This window comes from Tachypleus tridentatus, chromosome 7 (genome assembly GCF_004210375.1).
Source record: "Tachypleus tridentatus isolate NWPU-2018 chromosome 7, ASM421037v1, whole genome shotgun sequence".
Classification (NCBI taxonomy): Eukaryota; Metazoa; Arthropoda; class Merostomata; order Xiphosura; family Limulidae; genus Tachypleus; species Tachypleus tridentatus.
The window spans coordinates 53263818-53274649 of NC_134831.1; positions in this window are offsets into that span (position 1 = coordinate 53263818).

Genomic DNA, 10832 nt, shown 5'->3' on the forward strand with positions numbered 1-10832 from the left:
AATCTTGGACTACTTTTCTTTTATCAGCAAAAAGGGGGATTGACTGTCACATTATAACGTCTTTACGGCTGAATGAATGAGTATTTGGTGACGCACATTGCGAGTTTAACATCTTAATAACCAAGACATGCCTGACTTAAAATGTATTTTGCTTCTTTCCATTAAAGATTAATTGAGCAACAGACATATGTTTAAATTCTTTCAATGTTTCGTGAATACTGTTAGACAGCCAGCGTAATACATTATCATAATTTTTCCGTGACTAAAGTGTATGTGTTTTATATCATCCCATTCAACTTACCTGACACAGTGACTTTCTACAAGGTTCTCGGATGTTTGGGACTGTATTTGCTTAATTCTAAGATGTGAATATCTTTCATATAACTACACACTTCATCAGGGATCTTTTCCACTTTTTATCTTCTTTAGCTTTGGTAGAAAGTCCATAAAATCCATAATTTTTAATTGTTTTATACGCATTTATAGCTTTCAAATTAAAATATTGGGAAAATTGAATTATCATAGGTAAAATATTTTCTATTGTTTTATGATATTACAATAACATTTCTTTTCTTGCATATAAAATGTTAGTTATGGCTGCTGCTGTGTGGCATTAAGAATGACTTTCCACCGTCAAATTTTAATTGTTTCATCTGTTGCATAATTGAAGCTTTCTATTCCTTACAGAAGCAATTTGTTTAATTTCTCTGGTTAATACTTCTCTGTTTTATGGTATTGCGTATTGAAATCATGTAAACTTATGTCTTTGAAGTGATATTAAAGACTAATATAAACAACACAATATGCTTTCAATATACAAGCTGTTTAGATACTTAAATACAATCATAACCCAGAGATAGGCAGAGGTATAGAGTAAAACATAAATAAGTACGTGTAGATAGACATAAACATAAATATTCATAAAGAGAGAGAGGGCTACAGATAGGCAGATGTATAAACATATAATCAAACAAATAATATCAATAAATAATTAATTGTATTAAATGTTTTTAAATTATATTTTGCTTCTGGTTACACACATTGCGAAAGTAATGCGAGTTTGTCAATGGACGTTTTTCTTCTACGCGTTATGATACGTTGGTAAACATAATATACATCTTTCCATACGAAGCCACAGACTTCATATTTACGGTTAATAATAATTCATACCGTTGCCATGGAAACCTTTGGGACGACGTTTCTCGGTTGCAAAGCCGCTCTTGGCTAGCAATTCCCTTTGGAAGAAATGTTGAACATCATGGGAATTCAAAGTACGTTTTGATACCAATGTGTTGCATTACAGTTCAATACATATGCATATCTAAATAATGATTATGTAGGCGCCATGAAGTATAGCTTAGTGCCTCTCTGACAACCGGATTTTCCTGAGTAATATCAGCCTTTATTGTGAGCTTTATAAATAAGTTTATGGAAATGAGTCCGGAAGACAAAGAACTGTTGCTAAATGTAGTCGTAGCGTTTCTGATTACACTTCTTCGTGGGATTCCTGATGCTTCAATTCCTTACTATAGTTTTAAGAAGTTGTTTACTCACGTCATAAAATATATTAGCTGGCTCATCCGACTAAAATGGTTTTGTTTGTGTGACAGATATCTCTATTTAAAGTCTATATTTTTGTCAACTTAGACTTGGCAATAAAACACCTACTTGGACTTGTTTTGAGATATCAATAAGATTATGGTGATTCGATAGATTGATTATGTTTTTTGTTGAATCAGAAAAACATTAAAATTAATGTATAAAACTTGATTCAAAACGAAATAATGCATTAGTTCGCAACATTTTCGGTTACATATAAAAAATCTGATAGCATAGATTTACATGAAACTTTTGGCTATTCACTCTAGAAGATTAATATTTATATTTTTACTCCCATTTGTAAATGTGTACCACAAGCATGATCAGCATACGAATTGTGCAAAATGTTTGCTATTAGTATAAGTTATTAATTCCACTTTTTCTCAAAATAAGTTGAAGAATCTTTTGGATCATTGACAACTACATTTGCTCCAAGACTTCCGGTAATTATCTTAATTAAAGTATAACAAGAAATTTTTATAAACCATTAACACATCAACGTCTTCATTATATGTAAGTGACGAACAGTAAAGTAAGAGTGTAAATAACAGATCTGACTGTTAGCTTTACAAAAGCTGGTGAAATATTAGCGCTCTCTTGAATTAACTCATTTCCCCCTTGTGTATTATCTTAAGTAAGTTTTGTTTACATCTTGTTTGTTGAACAATATGGGTTCTTATTACATGTTAAGCTGTAAAGCAATCACTTCTCGAACTGGTTCAAGCTGTAAGATCTGTGAGCTTTAGCATTACTTCAATAGTTTAGGTGTATGAAAAGTGTGTCTAACCTGTTTTTCATAAAAAAAAATGAAACAAGGACTGAATAATAAAACAAAAAATATAAATATATATTGCCTGTAGGCAGTGAAGGATGATAATATGTGTGTGATGTTATTTTAATGATTCTTTTTTATGAATGTCTTCGTTGAGGCTGGTGAACGGAGATAAAGTATCCCCACCGCAATGTAAGACCTACCTCGGCAGTCACCTCCAAAACGTAGGGCACATTTTGTATTCCACATTCTAGCATGTACCCTGGGGATTATTTCAACTTATGTAGCGTTTTTAATTTAATATAATAATCAGAAAATATCACTTCATCATAGTTCAACGCTTTAAAACTTTACTTAGCAGCTTTTGATATTTTAAATTCTTAACCAAAAAGTTTTCTAATGGTATTTATAAAAAAACTTAAGTTTTTAAAGTCATAGTGTTTCGTTTTCTTTGGGAAGAATTATTGGGAAAGATATAGAAAATTTGAAGATAACATAAGCGATAAGCGCCATACATAGGAAAACTGTTAGAAGTGAACCAATCCATTATCTGCAGCTTTGTTTACTTGATTCACTTATTTTTGTTTCCCGGACTGATATGATTAATTTGTATGCTTTCATGCCTTTAGTTTCATTGTGAGGTTTCTAATCTACTTATCAGGAAACAACTCCCAATGGCATCGTTTCAAAACGATGTAGCCTAATCCATCATGAAAAATAAAGTGTTCGAACTAATAGAGGCAGTAAAGGCGTAGCTTGTTAATACGTAAACTTTCAAAACAAATATACAACAGTCTAGCTTTCATAATGGATATGAGTGTGCAACGGATTTTGCTAATTAATAGCACATAGTAACATTATTCAGGTCAATTGCAATTTCAACTACGTAATCATCTTAGAGTGAAATTACCATGAATTCCACCATTCATGGAGCCACTGGTATTTTTAAGCACATGATAATAATATTAGACTATTTATTTCAATTTAATTCAATGTATCTACAATCTGCTTTATTCAAAAAGCAAAATGTTTTTTAGCCAAGAAAGGTTCGCGTTTATAATATATTATAGCTATAAAGGAATTTAGCTTACCTTTTACAACTTAGGTTCAGAAAATATAGGAAATTATGTCGAAATTTTAAAGCAAAGCTAAACATCGGATAACACATAGAAAAACATAATTAATATGAACATTTATATATCAATTATTAACTGACGCCAGACTTTCTTCTCCATATAGTATCTTACTAGCTGTCTCTTAACTTGAAAATATTTATTCCATGGAAATTATTTCTCCTGAAGAAGCACATTTGTACGAAGTCCTTGACCTTCAAACTAACTGTTGAGGATCGACCAATGATAACAGTTGATGGTTTTGCTGTTTTAACTTCTTTGGTATTTTTCGCATTAACGTCAGTGTAGGATAATAACAGAGATTATGGTTTCGCTATGGTAACTAGAGTTACTTTCTTAATATGGAAACTTCTTTTTGCCAATACGTCACATGATTATAATATCATAGTACACTTGAAATTCTAGTGCCTTACTACCCTAGTGTTTTTTTATTATTCTTGCTATCCAGGAAATTCTCAGTGTCGTACCTTTATCAATCTCTTTAGATCCATTTTTTTTACAGAGCTACATTAACAGACTTTTTTAAAAATTACATAGCCATTATAATTTTTTTGCTTGTTTCTAAAGTTTATCGTTTTTACAAACCAGCTTTAAAACACTTCAATATATAAAATGGTCAAGATCAGGTGAATATTGTAACAGATTCACTGTTGTACATTTATTTTATTGCTTACATTTATTTCAGTATAGTTTTTTATGCATTTGACGTGTATTGGTGGATGCGAACTGCGCATGTCCAGCCTGTTTTCTAATTTTTAGAATATCCTTGAGAGTAGAAATCAACAGTATTCGTTTTACGAAAATGCTAGCGTGTTCGAACTTTGTTAAACATTCTAGAATTTCACGTGATTTGTATAAGAGAAACAAATTAACCGAGAAACAGAATTTTGTTGGTCAGCTACAGTCAATAAACCACAGGCCTTGGAAGCTATAATTGTGATTGACTCCTACTAATCGGAAAACTACAGAATTAGCCCACGAACGTTTATAGATATCGAACATCACAAACCATTCAACTTCAGTGAATCAACTTTGGACGTTAGTGTTTTTACGAGGACATTAAATATCTCCTTCGGTAATAAGTCAGCTTACAAGTGGTGTTAGGGCAACCGAGTTAGTTAGCTTAAGCGAGGTGTGAAAATATCAACTCAGAATTTATTTGCTCGTTGTGGAATTGATATAAAGCTCAGTATTAGCATTGTCTGTAAGTTTACAAAACTGTTGTATATAAATCATTATTTGTAATAAGTATTTGCATTAATCGTTATTATAAATTGTATTGTTGTTAGTATATTGAAATATATTTGAATTAAGAAAGAAAATTGTGTGCCAATCTTGTTGGCAAATACCGTGAATGTAATGCATATTAAAGGCTAATTAATTTCAAAATTAAAATTTCCAGATATTTGGAATAGCAGTATGTAACGTATAATAAAATAAATTAGAAATTCATCCGAAATGAACTATGATACGTAACGTAATAATAATATATGTTTAACTAAATTGTATCACATGAAAAGATAACAAAATATAATTCCCATACCTTGCATTCTGCAGCAACTTTATGTCTGTATGAGTTGTCAGTTCCCCGATAGTACAGCGGTAAGTCTACAGATTTATAACGCTAAAATCAGGGATTTGGTTCCCATCGGTGGGCTCAGCAGATAGTCCAATGTAGCTTTGTTATAATAAAACACACACATACACACATGAGTTGTCAGAGACTTTGATGATTTACGTATTTAAAATCGTTTTAATATAACGTATTCAACTCTCTACATCTTTAATGTCTCTAAATATGTTTTTTCTTTTCATTAGTATTTCAGTTTGACTTTACTATAATACGTATCTCTTCTGACGTAAGAATCTCTTAAGTTGAAAACGAATAAAGAAAATACTTTTTATTGATCAGGCAGCTGTGAGACCAAGGAAACCAAGAACAATTAAACGTAAACAAAGATTTCGAAAAGGTTTTATTTATTTCGGAATTTTACAAAAAGGTAACTTATCTATAGTCGTACCGAATTTTGAATTGATAAACTAAGCTAGTCAATAGAACTCCACTGTTACTTATAACACATCCACATCTCCAAAGTGCGGAACTCATTTCTTTGTCAACGGTTAAAAATTCATGAATTCTCAGGTTAAAAATACGTGAAAACTAGCCTGTAGATCAGGACTGACTCAACTTTCAAGGTTCAAAACATTTTTTTCAAGAAATTTTATATATAAAATATAATATGCTATCATTGAGAAGTAGTTCCTCACATGTTATGAATAGATCTTGATAAAACTCTTAGCACAAAAGATCGTCCAAAGCAATCAAATCGATTTCAAACAATCTTTCCACTTCAAAAACAAGTAGATTTCAATCGCTCTCACCCCAAAAAAATAGTATGTTTCAAAGGATCTTCCAATAAAAGAAGTACGTTACATAAAAATTCCTTTAAGAAAAATAAAATATTAAAAAATAGTACAAGTCTTCGATGTAACAAATGTAGAAGTAAGGCATATAATAAAAGAAATATATTAATTGTTTAATAGAGTCCCCCCAACAAAAAGATTGCAAAAAAACAATTTTCGCTCCTATATTTCTATTGCAATGTGTATCACATGCAGAAGGTTTTCAGTTTTTAAGAAAGGAAAATTACCATCTTACTGAAAGCTTTCAAAATTAATAAAGAGTAATATGAGTGATATTTCCACAGCACAAATTGAGTATTTGATTTAAAAAATATCATAACGGAAACATTATAATAGGCAAGTTCTGATTTTGGTAGTTACCACGTGTCGATTTATTTTAACGAGTCGTTATAAGAATGTTACAATCAAAAAGCAGTTTAATTGCAAAGAACATTACAGATTCGTGATGATGGAAGCAGGTTCACAGATGGTGTTAAATTAGTTTTTCTAGTAAAATGTTATGTATGTTTTGTTGCAACAAAACCAATTTGAGCTATCTACTGTGCTCACAGAGGAGAACTGAGTCATTGATTCTGTCGTTATAAATTCCTAGACTCACCACTCTCCTAGTAAAATAAGACAGACAAAACATTAATATAGATAATTAGGAATTCCTGATTTCCTTTTCAGCTTCGACCATTTTATCTTTAGGTTTTTTAACTATATTTGTTCGGCGCGGTATGGCCAGGTGGTTAAGACGCTCGACTCGTAATGTGAGAGTCACGAGTTCGAATCACCGTCGCACCAAACATGCGCGCCCCTTCGGCCGTGCGGGCGTTATAATGTTTCAGTCAATTCCACTATTCGTTGGTAAAAGAGTAGCCCGAGAGTTGGCGATGGGCGGTGATGACCGGCTGCTTTCCCTCTAGTCTTACACTGCTAAATTATGAAAGGGTAGCGCAGATAGTCCTCGAGTAGCTTTGTGCAAAATTCAAACTAAACTATATAGATCAAGAGAAGGAATATAGTTTGGTTTCAATTTTGAATAATTTCAACATTGTTTGGCAGTGGTAATATGTTTTGCTTCTTTAAGATGTTCAAAAGCACATGAGGGTCCTTTAAAATGTTCCTGAAGTCGGATGTACATTTCACTCCTGTTTCTTCCCATATTTTGTACAGTGTTCTATCCTGTTTATTTTCAGTGGGATAACTGTTAATAATAAAATTATTTATTTTAATACCTTGCTTTTGTAACATTGCAGCATTTATATCGACGCTGTATCCTTGATGAGTCGTTTTGTTTTGTTTGTTTAACTTTGTTTAAATTATTTTTCAAACCACTTCTTCTGAAGAGTTGATTTAATAATGTTTGAAAAATTATTTGTGCTTTAACCTCTAATCTGTTTACAAAGCATGTCTGAAATGCTATTTGCATAATACACTTCAAAATTCCCAGCTTATATTGTATAAAATTTGCGGATTTTCAATTACTGTTCTGAAATTGATGCTTTTATATGAATTTACTCTCAAATTATGGTTGTATTTTTATGATGTGGGCTTTTACAAAGTTTGTAAATTTTTGTTTAAATTTTCAGTTATAAGTTGAATTTTGGCACGAGCCGTATGTTGTTCCCTTTGTTTGAGGATCTTTATTTTTTCTTCATCAAAGCTGAAGCAATAGAAAATATCGTCTACAGATCGCAACCAGGATGAATGTTTGAAGATGTCTGTGTTTGAAGTCTGCTCTTACAATTAAATTAAAAAATTATTCACTTGTGTGCTTGATAGTGTTCTGCCCATACTGGTGCAGTCGATTTGACAATAAGTGATGTCTTTGAATTTTAAACAGAACCATATAGCAATTTTAAACATGGCTAGAATATTTGGTAAATATGTATAAATTTCGCATTCCGAATCTTTGACAAATAGTTCAATGGTGAGTCCAATATGTCTGATTTTTATCTTGAAATATGGTATATTGATTTTACACATCTAAACGTGCCATGTTGTGTCTTGGACCCAATTTTATTAAGAATCCAACCAACCGAATAGCGTTTTTGATTATCAACTCTACCACCACTATAATTCTTAGTATAGTTACTTAGCGCCGCCTACAAACTGGTCTTCATCATTTTGAGTATGTCAAATATTTTGGAATTTAACTGACTTTTGGAATATAACCATTAGCTAGCGATGACTAGATAATGTGGGTCGAAACTTTGCCATTATTAAAATCAGAACTCCTCTGTTGTTAAAGTTACAGTTATTTTAATTAATTGTTCAGTTCAGAATGTCCCTCACTAAACGTTAAACAGAGAATGAACTTCTCATTAGAAAGTAGTAGAATAACTTTCGCCTTGTTTTAATTTAATTCCTGTCATTACATCAGTGTTATGCTCGTGATGGAGTTATGTAGTGAACAAACTCGTGTTCAACTCTCTTTTGCCTCAGTTCTTCATTCTTTTAATTTCTAACAAGGTTTCCCTTCTGTTAGATCTCTACCAGTGTAGATAAAACTGTGACAGTTATACATACACATAATTAAATTCAATTTTCTATAAGAAAAATTACCGCCTGTAAATAAAAAAATAGAAGTCACAAAACAAATTTTCCACCTCTGTGTAAAAAAGATAAAATAGCTTATGTGCTGAGTCCCGGTCTTTGAGGTAGCAGTGGAAATAAGACCGAAATTGCATTGGGGTATCTCCTCTGTCCATTAATTTCCATTGCCGGTCTCACAATTTGTTAAAAGCGTCTAAAATTATATATTAAATTAAATCCGTAATTAGAATTGCCGTTTCTATATGCAATATCTAAGTTACATAAATCTCTTATCAAACTTCATTTTATTTCTAGTTCAGTAAAACTATACTCGATGAACCTGCGTTTTATTAAGTAAATTAGTGAACTAGTTATTGTTAAAAAACAACAAAACATAAATAACAAATAGAATTTTGGGATAATAACAAGTAACGAAACTGTTTAACAAATCCTAAAAAATTTAACTAAAGCACAATTAGCAAATACAATTCAAACATACATTTTCACAATATTGTTTAGGATTGTAACGATTTGGTATTGTTGGTAAATTTATTAATAAATAATTTTATTGGTTTCTTTATAAAAGTACTAAAATCAAACACTTACAGATAGTAATATTAAAATCATATTTAGTTTTTGTCTGTATAATAATTATATTGATTTTGATAAATACATTTTAAATAAATACCTGGAAAACCAATGGGAATTAATTACTGAAGTTGCGTCACCAATATATGTACATATATATATATATATCATTATCATTATGAAAAGAAATTTATAAAAAAGTTTGTGTTCTGACATTGAATGTTTGCTTTCTGGTTGCATTTTTATTATTTTTCTATTATATTTCTTGTTCAAAGGGCTATGTCGTTTTTCGTTGTTTTTTAATAGACAAATGAATTTAACTATCTCATCTAAAGTTTCAATATGCTGTATATCCGCGGTTCTTTCCTTTAATATGGCCCAACATGGCCCAGTGGCTAGGGCGTGAGACCCACAATTTGCTGGTCGTGAGTTTATATCCGCATCCCACCAAACCTTTCAGAAGTAGGAGCGTTATCATGGGTTTGTTAATTCCACTATTTGTTGGTAAAAGAGTATCCCATGAGTGGCAGGTAATGACTGACTATCTTTCACTGCTAAATTAGAGACAGCTAGCACAGACAGACCTCGTGTACTTATACTTGAGCGAAATTCAAAACAAACAAACCTCTTGGTATATTTTTATTGATAAGATTTCGTAACGTGTGTATTTATGCATGTTAGTGCAAAAAAATGCTTGATTTTCCTTTGCAATAATTTTCAATTGCAATAATTGAAATGAATATGCAATCTAATTACTGAAAAGTCGCCCCGCTAATACGGCGGTAAGTTTACAGATTTGCAATGCTAAAATCAGGGGTTCTATTTCCCTCGGTGGACTCAGCAGATAGTCTGATGTGGCTTTACTATAAGAAAACACACACAATTACTGGAAAAGCGTGAAGTTTTGTACAGGTCATTTATCAGCACGACCTGAATATGTATTTTTTTTTTTAAATTAAGCTATTAAACGTTGATTACTCGCTTGTTATTTTCAAAGTTTATATAGTATGAAAATAGAAGAATTAAAGAGCATTAGTACGTTCACTACTTCAATCGTTTTATAATATTTTAATAAAAATAGTGTTATGTTTAGATAAACATAGTTAGGCGTGTTATTTTCTTACTTCAAATGTTTTTAATTTTGACTTCACTTATCTTTTCATTCTGCTCTGTTTTTTCTGCTTTAAGATTGAAAAGTTATTTTCTCTATTTTAAATTTTGGAAACTAGGATATGTAACAAAGTTCTCGTGTTTTTTCTTAAGCATATTGAAAACATTGACGTCTTCTTTCATTCTTTTGCAAACCCATCAAAGTTTTTTTTCTATTGCATGAACATACGATAAACTTCAATCTTTTTTTGTATCTGATTTTATCAAATGTGTAATAGCTCTTTATTCTTTCTCTCTACTTACAGCTTGATTCCTTTGTCATTTCAAGTTTAATTATTTTCACTGTTGACTTCATTGAAACCTCTACAAAAGAAGGTGGTTTAGTATGCAGTCTACAATAAACACATTTATGGTTGTTTTCAGGCTGAGAGTTCTAATTAAATAGAATCGCTAAGCTGTAGCAGATTATTCTAAAATAGTTAAGAAAATAAAATTACACTCATGTTCATGAAAGCAGAAATAAAAGAAGTTTACCACATCAAAGTAAAAACAACAAACATGAAATTGTATCATGGTCTTATAATTGAAATCTAAGCATTTAAAAAAAAATCAATCTTACCTAATAGTGTTTAATTAATTAAAATTATTATATTAACTCTAATAATATCAATTCTAATAAATATTTA